The 17,414-nt window shown below is 39.2% G+C and overlaps 1 long non-coding RNA gene across 3 annotated transcripts in view; it reads right to left on the minus strand.

The window, feature by feature from the left end:
* LOC108529279 (uncharacterized) overlaps positions 1-17,414 on the minus strand; it is a 29,179-nt gene that overhangs the window by 6,423 nt on the left and 5,342 nt on the right. For 2 of the 3 annotated variants that reach the window (XR_001885464.1, XR_001885465.1), the window contains exon 3: positions 13,878-14,036. This is a non-coding gene — a long non-coding RNA (uncharacterized LOC108529279). Of the gene's footprint in view, positions 1-2,431; positions 3,659-13,877; positions 14,037-17,414 lie in introns of those variants that run through there. The other variant, XR_001885466.1, reaches the window with a different exon arrangement.

Below are 17,414 nucleotides of genomic sequence, written 5' to 3' on the forward strand. Positions count from 1 at the left end.
CCACCACCTCGCCCGGCTAGTTTTTTTGTATTTTTAAGTAGAGACGGGGGTTTCACCGTGTTAGCCAGGATGGTCTCGAACTCCTGACCTCGTGATCCGTCCGTCTCGGCCTCCCAAAGTGCTGGGATTACAGGCTTGAGCCACCGCGCCCGGCCCATAAACATGTCTTTTGTAGTATTGCTTCTAGTTATATTTTTTGGAAGAGTTTAAAAAGGATTGGTATTAATTCTTCTTTGAATGTTTGGTAGAATTCAGCCACGATGGCATCTGGTCCTGGGCTTTTCTTTGTCAGGAGGTTTTAATGTCCCCTTCAGTCTCTGTATTTGTTATCAGTCTGTTCAGGGTTTTCATTTCTTTCTGATTCAATATTGGTAGGCTGTATTTTTCTAGGATTAATCCATTTTCCCTTGTTTATCCAGTTTGGTGGCATGTAATTGCTCATAATAATACCCTGTGATCCTTTTTATTTCTGAGGCATTCATTGTAATATTTTCATTTTATTTATTTGAGTCTTTTTTTTTTCTTATGCTATGAATTTATTGGTTTTATTTTTTAGAGAAACCAGCTATTAGGTTTTTTTTTTTTTCACTTTCTCTGTTTCCTATTTGATTTATTTCTGCTCTGGTCTTTATTATTTCTTTCCTTCTGCTAACTTTGGTTTTAGTTATTCTTATTCTACCTCCTCAAGGTGTAATGTTAGGCTATCTCCATCTTTCTTTTTAAATGTAGCCATTTACGGCTATAAACTTCCTTAGAACTGCTTTTGTGGCATCCTGCAAGTTTTAATATGTTGTATTTCCATTTCTGTTTGTCTGAAGATATATTTAACTTCTCTTTTGATTTCTTCTTTGACCCATTGATTTTTGGGAGTGTGTTAATTTCCCCATATTTATTAATTTTCCAGTTTTCTTCCTGTTATTTCTAGTTTCATACCATGGTGGTTAGAAATGATACTTGATATACTTTCAGTCTTCTTAAATTTTTTGAGACATGTTTTGTGTCCTAACATATGATCTATCATGGAGAATGTTTCAGTTCATTTGAGAAGAGTGTGTGTTGTGCTACTGTTGGATGGAATGTTCCGTATATGTCCATTCAGTCTGTTTGGTCTAATGTGTAGTTCAGGTTCAATATTACCTTGTTAATCCTCTGTCTGGTTGATCTCTCCAGTTTTGAAAGTAGGGTATTCAAGTCTCTACTATCATTATATTGCTATTTTTCTATGTCCATTAATATTTGATTTACATATTTTGGTGTTCCAATGTTAGGTACATATATATTTACAATTATTATGTCCTCTTGATGCCTTTATCATTATGTTATGAACTTCTTTGTCTCTTGTGACAGTTTTTGACTTGAAGTCTATTTTGTCTGATGTTAGCATAGCAACTCTTGCTCTTTTTTGGTTGTTATTTGCATGGAATATCTTTTTCCATCCCTTCATTTTCAGCCTATGTATGTCTTTCTAGTGAATTCTTATAATTTTATGTTTCTTTGGCATTTATTCTAAATCTAGGTTGGACTTCCTTATACTAAAAGCAGGCATCAGTCACCCCTGCAACAATTTCTAGTTCTCTACCTCTTTGTTATTCCTCATCATGGTTGATACAGGTATCTTCCTTATACAACCACCTCCTGGTGACCACCTCCCTATGGGACAGTAGATACAATGTTCTTGCTTTGTACCACTGACCCCTACACCCCACATGGACCATACAGATATGCAGTGACCACCTCTAAGTCATAACTTTCCTCCATGGAACTCATGTCTGATTGCTCTATACCTACCAGTCTCTGTGAGAAAACTTCTTGGGTAACACCCTGGGCCCCAATAAATGACTCAAACCACAGGTCCATGTGTCTCTCTTTTGCTCCCCACCTACTGGTTGTATATGCATGTCCCAGATGGCTCCCCAGTTCCCATTGGTCCTATGAGGCATGCTTCCCTCTTCTCTCTAGGGTCAGGAAGTAATAAACTACTTCTGTTACTTCCTGTGTTTTGTTGAGTTGCCTCCTCTGTCTCACCTAACCAACACACAGTAAAATAAATTTTTTCCTGGTCAGGGCTCTCCTAGAGAGTGGCTGTCTTGGCAGGAATAAGCTGAACACAGGACACACAGGAGCATCTGCCAGTATAAACAAGTTTCCTGTGAGAGGGACACCTGACCACAGGTCAAACACTTAGGCATTAGACTGTCTGCCAGAGTAAAGAAGTATCCTAAGAAAGGTACAGTGTAAACATCCATCACCAAATCCTTTGACGTCCCATCATAAAAGAGCTAAAGTCTCTATAAACTCTCTTGAGAGAGACCTCAAGAGCAAATTAGAAAGAAGAAACACACACACACACAATAGTCCTTAAAGCTAAAGTGAGCTTCTTACAGGCAGCATATAGTTTGATCTCATTTCATTATCCATTCAGCTACTTTATGTCCTTTGATTGGTGAATTTAGTCCATTTACATTCAAGGTTATTATGGATAGATGAAGATACACTGCTGCCATTTTGTATTTTGTTTTCTAATTGTTTATGAGCTCTGACTTTGACTTTCAGTGGCAGAGTGCAGTAGTGACATGGCTCAGGGAATGAACAGGTGCTTTAGAGGCTCAGGCCCCAAAGTGTGAGGCAGAGAATCAATTTAGGTCATAGGATCATCAGAGTGCAGCAGCAACTCAGGCCCCAGAGAACAGGACACCACACAATGGTGACTCCAAATCTTGGGATGGTGGAACATCATAGTAGCCCAGGCTCTGGTGGACAGGCTACAGTGGCGGCAAATACCCAGCAGTGACAGGGCATAGTTACAGTTCATGCCCCAAGAGGCAGGTGCCACAAAGATGACTCCATTCCCCATGTGGAGCACCTCAGCAGCTTAGACTGCAAGGAGTGATTCTAGTTCCTAGGGAGCCATCACACAACACAACTGCAGTTTTGGTTCCTGGGGAGCGGGGGCTGCACAGCTCATCTGAGGTTCTGGTTTCTGGGTAGCCACAGGGTACCATGACACTTCAGCCTCAGGAGGTGGGGCTGCACAGCATAGCCACAGCTACAGTTTCCAAAGAGGTGGGGCACTGTGTCAGCTCAGCCCCAGGAAGTGGAGCTGCATCACTTAGCCACAGTTCTGATTCCCAGCAAGGCATTGATTCCACTCATGCCCAGAAAGGCCAGACACAGCAGCAACTGGGACCCAGGAGGACGGAGCAGCTCTGTAGTAGTCTGGCCCCAGGGAGTGGGGTACAGCAGCAACTCAGCTTAAAAATGGCACATCACTGTGCAACCCAGGCTCTGGGGGTACGGGGTGCAGTGGCAGCAAGCCCCGGGAATGAAGGGCACAATGTCTTCTAAGGTCCCTGAAGTAGAGCACAGAGCAGCAGTGGCTCCAGTTCTAAGATGTCATGGCACCATAACAGCTCAGGCCATGGAGAAAGGGTGCAGCTGCAGCTCCCTCTTTGGGAAAAGCACCAGGAACATCTAGTCATTCATCTTTCTGTCATATCTCCATCCAGATATAAGATTCTTGGTTGAAAGAGTTGTTTTTTTTTTTTTTTCTTCAGCATTTTGAACATATCAACTCACTGCCTTCTGGCCTCCAAAATTTCTGCTGATGATGTTATTGGCATACCTTGTGATATGGTCGAGATGTCTGTCTCCTCTAAATCTCATGTTGTAAAAAGAATAATAAGCAAGAAAAAAATAAAATAAATCTCATGTTGTGACGTGATTCCCCATGTTGGAGGTGGGGCCTGGAGGGGGAGGTGAGTTGGAGGTGGGGCCTGGAGGGGGAGGTGATTGGATCATATGGGTACATTACTCATGAATGTTGTAGCACCATCCCCTTGGTGATAAGTGAGTTCTTACTCTGAGTTCACACAAGATCTAGTTGTTTAAAAGTATGTGGCTCCTCCTCCTTCTGTGTCATGGGAGGGACCGAGTTGGAGGTAACTGAATAATGGAGGCAGTTATTCCCATGCTGTTCCTGTGATAGTGAATGAGTTCTCATGATATCTGATAGTTTTATAAGGGGCTTTTCCCCCTTTGCTTGGCACTCCTCCTTCCTGCTGTCATGTAAAGAAGAACGTGTTTGCTTCCTCTTCCATCGTAACTGTAAGTTTCCTGAGGCCTCCCAAGCCATGCTGAACTGTGAGTCAGTTAAACCTCTTTCCTTTATAAATTACCCAGTATTCAGGCAGTTCTTTATAGCAGCATGAGAACAGACTAATACACCCACCTTGAGTGGTCATCACCACCAGCATGAATATACACAGAGGGCGCACAGAGTCCTGTGCTCATCAGCATCCCACCCCTGTGCTAACACCACAGCTGGCATGAATGTGCACACAATTGCTGGCAGGGGCCTCCACCCTACCCCCACACCATACTACCATGACCACTTCTGTGAATGTCCACAGAGAGCTTGCAAACTGGCACCCGCTGGCACCATGCTGCAGCTGATAAGCATGGACCACACTGTGCTGTCACTGCCACTGCTGCTAGCACATGCAAATGAGGATGGATCCTGCTGCCACCACCCTACGAAGTGCTTTGGCTGGGACCTCCCATCAGAGTATTGTGACCTGTGGTCTGGGAGCACCTCAGCCCCTCCAGAGCAGCAGGTTCCAAATGTCAAGGAGCCAGAGAACAAAGCTAGGGCCTGATATAAGTCCCCCAGAGTTAGAACATGCAGTCCAGGAGTCCTGAGGTGAGTCTTGGTCGCCTAAAATCTTCCAGTAACAAAGCCAGTCAACTCAACCCACCTTATGCCACAATCAAACCCCTAAGGTCATCAAATAGGCATGTTCTCACTCATAGGTGGGAACTGAACAATGAGAACACTTGGACACAGGGTGGGGAACATCACACACTGGGGCCTGTGGTAGGGTAGGGGGATGGGGGAGGGATAGTATTAAGATAAATACCTAATGTAAATAACAAATTAATGGGTGCAGCAAACCAACATGGCGCATGTATACATATGTAACAAACCTGCACATTGTGCACATGTACCCTAGAACTTAAAGTATAATTTAAAAAAGAAAAAATCTAAAAGATAACAACTTAAAAGACTGAAAGAACATCAGCCCACGAAGATGAGAAGGAACTAGTGCAAGAATTCTGACAACTCAAAAAGCCAAAGTGTATCTTCTTTCCTCCTAACGACTGCATTAGTTCTCGATCATGGTTTTTAACCAGGCTTAAATGACTGAAATGACAGAGATAGAATTCGGAATATGGATAGGAATAAAGATCATTCAGGAGAACGATGAAACTCCATCTCAGGAAGCCGAAGCTAAGATTCACAATACAACAGTGCAGGAGTTGACAGACAAAATGACCATTATAGAAAAGAACATAACTGACTTGATAGAGCTGGCAAACACACTACAAGAATTTCATAATTCAATCACAAGTAATAATAGCAAAATAGACCAAGGTGAGGAAAGAATCTCAGAGCTTCAAGACTGGCTTTCTGAAATAAGACAGTCAGACAAGAATAAAGAAAAAAAATGAAAAGGAACAAACATAACCTTGAAGATATACGGGATTATGTAAAGTGACCAAATCTATGACTTACTGGCACTGCTGAAGGAGATAGGGAGAATGGAAACAACTTGGAAAACATATTTCAGGATATCATCCATAAGAACTTTGCCAACCTAGCTAAAGAGACGAACACTCAAATTCAAGAAATGCAGAGAACCCCTGCAAAATACTTCACAAGAAGATCATCCCCAAGACACACAATCTTCAGATTCTCCAAGGTCAGAATGAAAGAAAAAATGTTAAAAGCAGCTAGAGAGAAAGTACAGGCCTACAAAGAGAAGCACATCAGACTAACAGCAGACCTCACAGCAGAAGCCCTACAAACCAGGAGAGATTGGGGGCCCATGTTCAATGTTCTTAAAATAAATTCCAACCAAGGATTTCAAATCCGGCCAAACTAAGCTTCATAAGTGAAAGAGAAATAAGATGCTTTTCAGACAAGCAAATGCCGAGGGAATTTGTTACCACCATACCTGCCTTACAAGAGCTCCTGAAAGCAGCACTAAATATGGAAAGAAAAGACTGTTACCAGCCACTACAAAAACACATTTCAGTACACACACCAGTAACACTATAAAGCACCATGCAAACAAGTTAGCATATTAAATGGCTAACAATATGATGACAGGATCAAATCCACACATATCAATACTAACCTTGAATGTAAATGGCTAAATGCCTCAATTAGAAGGCACAAAGTGGCAAGCTAGATAAAGAAGCAAGACCCAACGGTATGCTATCTGCAAGAAACCTATCTCCCAAACCTACCATATATATGCACGCAACACAAGAGCACTGAGATTCATAAAAAAAATTCTTAGAGACCTTCAAAGAGATTTAGACTCCCATGTAATTATATGGGAGACTTCAACACCCCACTGACAGTATGAGATCATTGAGGCAGAAAATTAACAAAGATATTCAGGACCTCAACTCAACACTTGACCAAATGTACCTGTTAGACATCTACAGAATGCTCCACCCAGAAACAACAGAATATATATTCTTCTCATCACCACATGCCTTTTACTCGGAAATCGGCCACACATTTGGACATAATCCTCAGCAAATGTAAAGGAACCAAAATCATACCAACCACTCTCAGACCACAGTGCAATAAAAACAATTTCAAAACTAAGAAAATAGCTCAAAACCATACAATTACAGGAAAATTAACCTGCTCCCAAATGACGTTTGGGTAAATAATAAAATTAAGGTAGAAATCAAGAAGTTTTTTGAAATTACTGAGAACAAAAATACTACATACCAGAAGCTCTGAGACACAGCTAAGGCAGTGGGAAATTGATAGTGCCAAATACCCATATCAAAAGTCAGAAAATCTCAAATTAATAACCTAAAATAAAAACTAAAAGAACCAGAGAAGCAAGAACAAACCAACCCCAAAGCTAACAGAAAACAATAACCAAAATGAGAGCTGAACTGAAGGAGAATGAGACACACACACACACACACACAAAATTCAAAAGATCAATGAAACCAGGAGCTTATTTAAAAAAAAAAATTAATTAGACTACTAGCTAGACTAATAAGAAAAGAGAGAAGATCCATACAAAAACAATCAGAAACAGCAAAGGGGATATTACCACAGGCCCCACAGAAATGCAAATAACCATCGGAGACTATTATGAACACCTATATGCACATAAACTAGAAATTCTAAAAGAAACTGATAAATTCCTGGACATGTACACCCCTCAAGACTGAATCAGGAAAAAATTGAATCCCTGAACAGGCCAATAATAAGCTCAAAAACTGAATCAGTAATAATCACCTACCAACCAAAAAAAGCCCTGGACCAGACGAATTCACAGGTAAATTCTACCAGATGTACAAGAAAAGCTGGTACCATTCCTACTGAAACTATTCCAAAACACTGAGGCGGGACTCCTCCCCAATTCATTCTGTGAGGCCAGGCACATCCAGATACCAAGACCTGGCAAAGACACAACAACAAAAAATGAAAATTTCAGCCCAATATCTTTAATGAACATTGATGCAAAAATCCTCAACAAAATATTAGCAAACCGAATTCCACAGAATATCAAAAAGCTAATTTGCCACAATCAAGTAAGCTTTATCCCTCAGATTCAAGTCTGGTTCAACATACATAAATGAATAAATGTGATTTATGTGTCATATAAACAGAGCTAAAGACAAAAACCACAAGATATTTTCAATAGATGCAGAAAATGTTTTCATTAAAATTCAGCATCCCTCCATGTTAAAACAAAACAAAACAAAACAAAACAAAACTCTCAACAAATTAGGTATTAAAGGATTATACCTCAAAATAATAAGAACTATCTATGACAAACCCACAGCCAACATTATACTGAATGGCCAAAAGCTGGAAGCATTCCCCCTTGAAAACTAGCACAAGATAAGGATGCCGTCTGTCTCTCATCACTCCTATTCAACTTGGTATTGGAAGCCTAGTCAAGGGCAATCAGGCAAGAGAAAACAATAAAGAGCATCCAAATAGTAAGAAAGACTATCCCTATTTGCAGGTGACATGATTCTATATCTAGAAAAGTTTTGACCCAGAAGCTGCTTAAGCTGACAAATTCAGCAGACTTTTAGAATACAAATTCAACATACAAAATTGACTAGTATTCCTCTACACCAACGACAGCCAAGCTGAGAGCCAAATCAGGAGCTCATTCCCCTTCACAGAAAGAATAAAAAACCTAGGAATACAGCTAACCAAGGAGGTGAAAGATTTCCATGATAAGAATTACAAAACACTGCTCAAAGAAATCAGAGGTTACACAAATGAATAACATTCCATGCTCATGGATAGGAATAATCAATATTGTCAAAATGGCCATACCATCCAAACCAGTTTACAGATTCAGTGCTATTCCTATCAAACTACCAATGACATTCTTCACAGAACTAGAAAAAACAATGTTAAAATTCATATGGAACAAAAAACAAGCCCAAACAGCCAAGGGAATCCTAAGCAGAAAGAACAAAGCAGGAAGCATCACACTACCCAACTACAAACTATATTATTGGGCTCCAGTAACCAAAATAGCATGGTACTGGTACAAAAACAGACACACTGACCAATGGAACAGAATAGACAGCCCAGAAATAAGGCTGCACACCTTACTACCATCTGATCTTTCACAAAGCTGACAAAAACAAGCAATGGGGAAAGGATTCCCTGTTCAATAAAGGGTGCTGGGATAACTGGCTAGCCATATGCAGAAGACTGAAGCTGGACCCCTTCCTTACACCATATACAAAAATCAACTCAAGGTAAACACTTAAATACAAAAATCCAAAACTATAAAAACCCTGTACGACAACTTAAGGAATACCATTGTCGTCATGGGAGCTGACCAAAATTTCGTGACAAAGACTCCACAAGCAATTGCAACAAAAGTGAAAATTGACAAATGGGATCTAATGAAAGGACTTCTGCACAGCAAAAGAAACTATAAACAGAGAAAACAGACAACCTACAGAATGAGTGAAAACATTTGTAAACTATACGTCTGACAAAGGTCTATTATCTATGATCTATAAGGAACTTAAACACATTTACAAGAAAAAAAAACTCATTAAAAAGTGGGCAAAGAACATGAACACTTTTCAAAAGAAGACATACATGTGACCAACAAGCATATGAAAAAAGCTCATCAATATTACCAATCATTAGAGAAATGCAAATCAAAACCACAATGAGATACCATCTCACACCAGTCACAATGGCTATTATCAAAAGGTCAAAAAACAACAAAGGCTGTCAAGGTTGCAGAGAAAAGGGAGCACTTATACACTGTTGGTGAGAGTGTAAATTAATTCAACCATTATGGAAAGCAGTGTGGCAATTCCTCAAAAAGCTAAAAATAGAACTACCATTTGATCTAGCAATCCCATTACTGGATATATACCCAAAGGAATATAAGTCATTCCATCAAAAAGACACATGCACGCATATGTTCACTGCAGCACTATTCACAATAGCAAAGATATAAAATCAGCCTAAATGCCTATCAATGGTAGACTGGATAAACAAAATGTGTTGCATAAACACCATGGAATACTATGTACCCACAAAAAAGAACAAGATCATGTCCTTTGCAGGAACCTTGATGGAGCTGAAAGCAATTATGCTTAGCAAACTAATGCAGGAACACAAAACGAATACCACTTGGTCTCACTTATAAGTGGGAGCTAAATTATGAGAATACATGGACACATAGAGGGGAACAACAGACACTGAGGCCTACCTGAGGGTGGATAGTAGAGAGGAGCAGAAAAAAGTATTGAGCACTAGGCTTGTGACTTGGGTAATGAAATAATCTGTACAACAAACCCCCATGACATGAATTTACCTATCAACAAACCTGCACATGTACCCCTGAACCTAAAAGTCTTTAAAAATGTAGCTATTAAAATTATAAATATAAATTTATCATTGAAAAATGTTAATACATTAATAAGTTTTAAATTTTTTGTTTAAAATTCTGTATAATTGGGTTCAGTGTTCAGAGGGAAAAAATGTTAAGGTGTTTATGTGTAGACCATGGTCTAAAATCCAATTCTGAAAAGAGCACATCTTAGAGGAAATTTAGACTCAAAATGTACATGCATTTTTCTTTTTTATCTTAATTGTTATGTTCCAGCTAGTGAGGGATATCTGACCAGCCTTTCTGTAGGAAAAAGGAAAGAGAAAAGGAAGTAAAGTAGAAAATTGCCTGTTGACTTACTGCTTGTCATTCTTTAAAACAAAACATTTCATCACCCATATTTTCTTCTAGCACTGTTGTCACATTTTTCTCTTTTGGAAAGTAAAATTTTTTCGCATTACGAATGGTAAAAATTTTCATAGGTTTTCACTTAACTATTCCTGAGAATAATCCGCAATTAAGTAAATTGCATACTTCAATTCAGCTGTTAGACTTTAGGCAAGGTGGTAGAATAAATATGCAATTATTTTATATAAGGGAACATTTAAAATGTGAAAAATTTTAAAGGGCTATATAGAAATGAGTAAATAATTTTAAACAAGTAGCTTTATGAATGGTTAAGGGGATGTCAAGTACTTGAAAACACAGAGTGGCAAAATATTTTTCTTTAAAATTTTTTCCTATACTAATTTAATCTTCCTTTTCCAATTATAAATAGGTATCTCTAAGATAATTTGGAAGTATAAAACTGCCAAATGTATTTTCCAGAAAGACTAAGAATTCCTTCAGTTTTTCGACTCCTACCACTTCCTCTTCTTTCCCTCCTTCCTCAGGATGATTGTTTGGATGAGCATGGGGAGACCGGAACCTCCTATAATGTTAGTAAGACCATACATTTATATAACCTTTTTCAAAGGCTATTTGGCAATATCTATCATACTTTTAAATATACTCATTTTAACTGAACAGTTCTCTAGTTTTGGAATTTGTACTGTTAAGGAAAAAATACTCGTAATAGTTATTAAACATGGTGTGTCAGTCCATTCTTGTGTTGCTATAAAGAAATATCTGAGGCTAGGTAATTTATAAGGAAAAAAAGGTTTAATTAGTTCACGGTTCTACAGGCTGTACAGGAAGAATGGCACTGGCATCTGCTTCTGGTGAGACCTCAGGAGTCTTCCAATCATGGCAGAATGTGAAGGGGAACCCAACTGATCTCATGGTGAGAGGAGGAGCAAGAGAGAGAGTGGGGAGGTGCCACACACTTAAGCAGATCTCATGTGAACTCAGAGCAAGAACTCACTTACCACTAAGGGCATGGCACTAAACCATTCATGAGGGATCTACCCCCATCATCTAAACACCTCTCGTCAACACCTACCTGCAACACTGGGAATTACATTTCAACAGGAGATTCTGAAGGAATACAGATTCCAACCATATCAGATAGTACGGAAGACTGTTTAAGAGAGGACTATTGAGATAGGTGTAAGGACCACTGTGGCACTGTAATGGTGTTTTGCAGTAGGGGAGAGAGATTGGGCTCAACTCTGAATTCAAGGAAGAGTGAGAATTTGTAGTCAAGGAGCAAGGTCAGTGGATGGAAAATTACTGAGAGGAAACATTAGGGATAAGGAGGAATTCTGGCTAAGCCAATTAACAGAATTCTTGCTGCAGGCCAGCCAGGGTGATCAGACATCACCTAGGGGATAAGAGCACGAGGAACCTCAGTAGATGTCAAGGATAGCTAAACTGACTTAGCAGGATTCTTGCCAAAATTAATTGGTAAAAGAGCTCAGAGGAGTCTGAGTAGAGTTTGGTCAAGGAGAGAATCTTTCTAAGTACCACAGAACTCATCACCCAAATATGCAAAGTCATATTGTAACCCAGGGGCCCCAGGTTCTCCCCACGTGTAACTGTTACAGCTTCAGTTCTTGTTTCAAAAAGTTCCAGGAAGGAGCTCAGTCCCCAAAACAGGTTGGATCCAGACATGCCTGAGTTGGAAATGAACTTTGGTGAACTCTCCTCATTACCACACTAGAAACCCTGCCCAAGGAGGAGCTTATTTGCTATTTTCTTTTTTTTTTTTTTTGAGACGGAGTTTCGCTCTGTGGCCCGGGCTGGAGTGCAGTGGCCGGATCTCAGCTCACTGCAAGCTCAGCCTCCCGGGTTCCCGCCATTCTCCTGCCTCAGCCTCCCGAGGAGCTGGGACTACAGGCGCCCGTCACCACGCCCGGCTAGTTTTTTGTATTTTTTAGTAGAGACGGGGTTTCACCGTGTTAGCCAGGATGGTCTCGATCTCCTGACCTCGTGATCCGCCCGTCTCGGCCTCCCAAAGTGCTGGGATTACAGGCTTGAGACACCGCGCCCGGCTATTTGCTATTTTCTACACACATCACGTATATAGAATCATGATAAGCGACTGTGCCTGTGCTGCCCTTACTCTACCTCTACATACAGTGACTCAGCTAACCCGCCTAATAAAAGCTCTGTTTTCATTTTTGAGGAAATTACCCCGTGTCCTCCTTACTTGTTGCAAGTAATAAAATCCCCTTATTATAATAAATCCTCCTTGGTTGTGGTCACTGGACTGGACCCAAGCAATTGAACCCCTTCATTATGTGGGTAATGACAAATATATTCAGCGTACATCATAACAGTGAAACCTGGATGTAAACTAAAATTCCAGCAAAAATGCAGCTAAGGAAAAAGAATGAGGTAGTCCCAAGTATCCAGGCCATAAAATGATGTACATGTAAAACCAAATTATAAATAAATCATTTGGTTACTTCTTGGCTTTAAAAAAAATTATTTGTGTTTGTATGACTACATTAAAACCTGTCTAGAAAGCTAAGTTCCTATTAACATGAGTTGCCTCCAGTGAGTGGGGAGGAAGCTGTCATTTTCCACCCAGCACTGTGTTGTTTTTTTACACTGAGTAGTGTTTAAAAATAAAGATTTAGACTTCCAGTTTTACCCTGGAGATGTAGAGGGCTGAAGGTGTTACTTCTACATTTAAAACAAGGCACCTATAGGAAGAAACAGGACTTGAGTATTTGCTTACCTAGGACTGTGGCTACCAAGGCCCATTGAAACCTGAACGATTCACCTGAATTTTAAACTGAAATACTAAAGGCTAGGCATAGGCTACCGTGAAAGCAAAGCACTGGAGGTAGCAGAGATGTGGGGAGGGGGCTGCAGCCTTTCAGATTGTGCTTGAGGAATCTCACCAGGTGCTTACAGAGCTTGTCAGAATCTTAGAAAGTTTCCACCGGCTGCAGCTGCCACTGTCACAACTCTATCCAGAACAGCTCTCCTATTTTCCAAGTGGAAGTGCCTGTCTAAATCTTCAGGAGGCATTGTAACAACAACTGTAACCTTTGGGCTATAGTAGAAAGTTACTGCAGCTGGCTGACTAAAAGGAACCACAATAGCAGTCCTAGGTAAGCTGAAGGACAAAGCAGTATATTGGTAGTTGTCAATACAGCAGTGCTAGCTCTGTCTACATAAATAAAGAAATGGCATTAGCCATAGAGGTTAAACTTACCTGGTTATCCCATGTATTAACACTAATGGGTCTTGGATACACAGCCGTATTTAATGCTTTACGATCTAGCCTTTCCAGTACAGGCACTTTCTGAAAAACCTTTGTCCTCACTGGGGTCATTTTGTTGTTGGGTTTTTGTGTTTGTTTTTGTGGGTATTTGCCTCATTCCACCCTTGAGCTTCCAGGTAGACAGATGCGATTCAAAACTCTGTTCTACGGTGTTTATTGTAGTGGAGTAAGGGGTTTGCAGTAGTAAGTCATACTTTTCCACCGAAGGGGAGGGTCTGGGAATCCCTGGGACCAGCTGAAGTTAAGTTGCTGGAAGTTTCCTTGATTGGAAAGTTTACCTTTGTGTTTCCTGAAAATGACTCAGGTGCTCCTGGTTTGTCCGTCTGTTGCTTCCATTCCTTGGATCCCACTCATTCTTTCACTTTCAGAAAAAACAAATAATTGTTGCAGAGGCCTCTGTATTTTGCAGCTGCCCTTATATAAGAAGCACTTTTCCCCTCCAAAAAAAAATTTAAAAAAGAATAATAGAAAATCAGTAAGGATATAGATAATGTGCACTATACTATATCAATTTAAATTAATTGACCTTTGAAAAGCACTCTATTCACCAACAGAATATACAGTATTCTCAAGTAGGCATGGAACAGTCTTCATAACAGATCATACTCTGAGCCATAAAATGTCAAAAGAATAAAAAATCAAAGTACTAAAAAGCACTTTCTGATGCCATAAAGTAATTCACCTCAAAATTAATTTTTTAAATACATGAGAAATCACCAAATATTTTTAATTTAAACAACACACTTTGAAAAGCCCATGAGTCAAAGAGGAAGCCTGAATGAAAATATTGTAACCATAACGAAAATGAAAATAGAACATACAATTTCTGAGATGCAGTTAAACAGTGCTTACAGGTGGCTGAGCATTACTTGCTTATTTTTAAAAGAAGGATCTAAAACAAGTAACCCAAGCTTCCACCTTATGAAACTAGAGGAAGAAAAGAAATTAAATTCAAAGGAAGCAGAAAGGAGGAAATAATAAAAATTAGAATATAAATAATGAAATTGAAAGCAGAAAATAGAGAAATCAACAAAACAAAAAGCTAATTCTTTGAAAAAAATTATTATTGGCATACCTCTAGCAAGACTGACCGAGATAAAAACAGAGATGCCACAAATTAACAATATAAAGAGTGAAAGAGGGGACATCACTACTAACCTCATAGATATTAAAAGGACAATAAGGAAACACTAGGAACAATTTCATGCCTATAAATCTAATAACTTAGGTAAAATGAACCAATTCCTTGAATTGGTTCAAACTACCAAAACACATTGAAGCAAATGAATAACCCAAATATTCCTATATCTATTAATGAAATCAAATTTGCAGTTAAAACAGTTACAAAAGAAAACTCCAGACCCAGGTGGTTCCACTGGTGAATTATGCTAGACATTTAATGAAGAAATAATACCAGTTCTACACAATCTCTTTCAGAAAACATTAGAGAGCAAACACTTCCTATTCATTTACTGAGTCCAGCATCACCCTATAACCAAACCAGTCAAAAACATTCACAGAAATCTATAGAACAATATCCCTCATGAATATAGATGCAATAAATATAGCAAATGATATATTAGCAAATCGAATACATCACAACCACTTGGGGTTCATCCCAAAAATGCAACCTAGTTCAACATTTGAAAATCTACGTTCAATAAAAGTGGTTGGGAAAAATGGATAACACATGCAAAAGAATGAAGTTGGACCCTTCGTTTATACAATATACAAAAATTAACTCAAACTGGATCAACGGTCTAAATATAAGAGCTAAAACTATAAAACACTTAGAAGAAAACATAAAGGAAAAGCTTCTTAACATAGGATTTGGCAGTGATTTCTTACATATGACATCAAAATCACAGGCAACAGAACCAAAGGATTAATAAACCGGACCTTGAAACTTTTGTTACAGTAAAGGACACTACCAAGTGTGTGAAAAGACACACAATGAAAGAAAATATTTGCAAATCATATATGACATAAGGGATTAATATCCAGCCTATACAAAGAACTCCTACAACTTAACAATAAAAAACAACCTACTTCAAAAATGGGTAGAGGACTTGAGTAGACATTACTCCAAAGATAAATAGCCAATAAGCACTGAAAAGATGCTCAGCATCTGTATTAACCAGGCCTTTTATTTTCTCTATTCTGATGATTTGACATCAGGACCCTTGGTGACCTTGGGGGGACTGCCCTCCCAGGGCTAGAAAATTTCCTGAAATAGTAATCAATTTGACAATGAAGGCACTTTTTAAATACAAATGGACAAGTCTAAAACTCATGCTCCAAACACCTCCTTTATCAGGCTATCACACTCTGAGCCACTATCCCCTGCACAAAATACCTCAGGGCCGAGTGCCAGAAAACTAGGTGAAGTCCCTCTGTCCCAAAGCCTGCTGAAATCATTCAAACTAGCCAATTATAAGCCCGATTACCGTGTCTTGCCCATTCCTTCCCAAATGAACCACACTAAAGCCTCGTACCCATAGTTCTCTTCTCTCCCTCTGCTCTTCGCTGATTTTGGTGCTTCCCTGTGTGGACCCCATGGTGCGGTATACCCCTTTTTCTTTTCAGTGGCTGTTGTATCCTAATCTATTGGCCTTACTATATCTCAAATTTTCCATTAATACACTGTATTTTAAAACATCACTAATCATTAAGAAAATGCAAATCAAAGCCACAAGACACCACTTTCCACCCATTAGAAAAGCTATCATAAAAATTAATTATAAACAAAAAATAAGTTGATGAAGATGTGTAGAAATTGAAACTGTTCTGCACTGCTGGTGGGAAGGTAAAATGGTATAGCCATTGCGATAAACAGTATAGTGGTTTCTCAAAAAAATTAATAGAATTACCACAAGATCCAGCAATGCCACTTCTAGGTATATACCCAAAATAAATGAAAGCAGCAAGATATGGTTAGGCTTTGTGTCCCCACCCCAATCTCATCTTGAATTGTAATCCCCAGGTGTTGAGGGAGATAGCTGGTGGCAAGTGATCGAACTATGGGGGAGGTTTCCCCCATGCTGTTCTTGTGATAGGGAGTGTTCTCAGGAGATCTGGTGGTTTTATAAATGATAGTTTTTCCTGTGCTCTTCTCTCTCCTGCCGCCACGTGAAGAAGGTCCTTGCTTCCCCCTCACCTTCCACCATGTTTGTAAGTTTCCTGAGGCCTCCTCAGCCACGTGGAACTGTGAGCCAAATAAACCTCTTTCCTTTATAAATTACCCAGTCTTGGGTATTTCTTTATAGCAGTCTAAAGACATACGAATACACAGGGACTCAAAGAAATATTTTTACACCAGTGTTCATGATAGCATTACTAATAATAGCCAAAAATGGCAATGACCCAAATGTTCACTGACAGATGAATGGATAGACAAAATATGATGTATACGTATAATGGAATATTATTCAGCCTTAAAACAAAATGAAATTCCAATATATGTTACAACAGGGATGAACCTTGAGGACATTTTGCTAAGTGAAATCAGCTAGACACAAAATGACAAATATTTTATGATTCCTCTTAAATGAGGTACCTACAATTCATGGTGAAAGTAAGTAGAATAGTGGTTACAGAGTTGCTAGGGGAGGCAGGAATGGATAGTTGTTCAGTGGGTGTGAAGTTTCAGTTTGGGGTGAGGAAAGGTTGTGGAGACAGTGTTAACAGTTGCACAACGTGAATAGGCTTTTTACCACTGAATTGTACACTCAAAAATGTTTAAAATTGTAAGCTTTATGTTTTGCATATTTTACCACAACAAGAAAATTTTTTTTTTTTTTTTTTTTTTTTTTTTT

The sequence above is a fragment of the Rhinopithecus bieti genome, unplaced genomic scaffold (assembly GCF_001698545.2).
Source record: "Rhinopithecus bieti isolate Rb0 unplaced genomic scaffold, ASM169854v2 scaffold_6063, whole genome shotgun sequence".
Taxonomy (NCBI): Eukaryota; Metazoa; Chordata; class Mammalia; order Primates; family Cercopithecidae; genus Rhinopithecus; species Rhinopithecus bieti.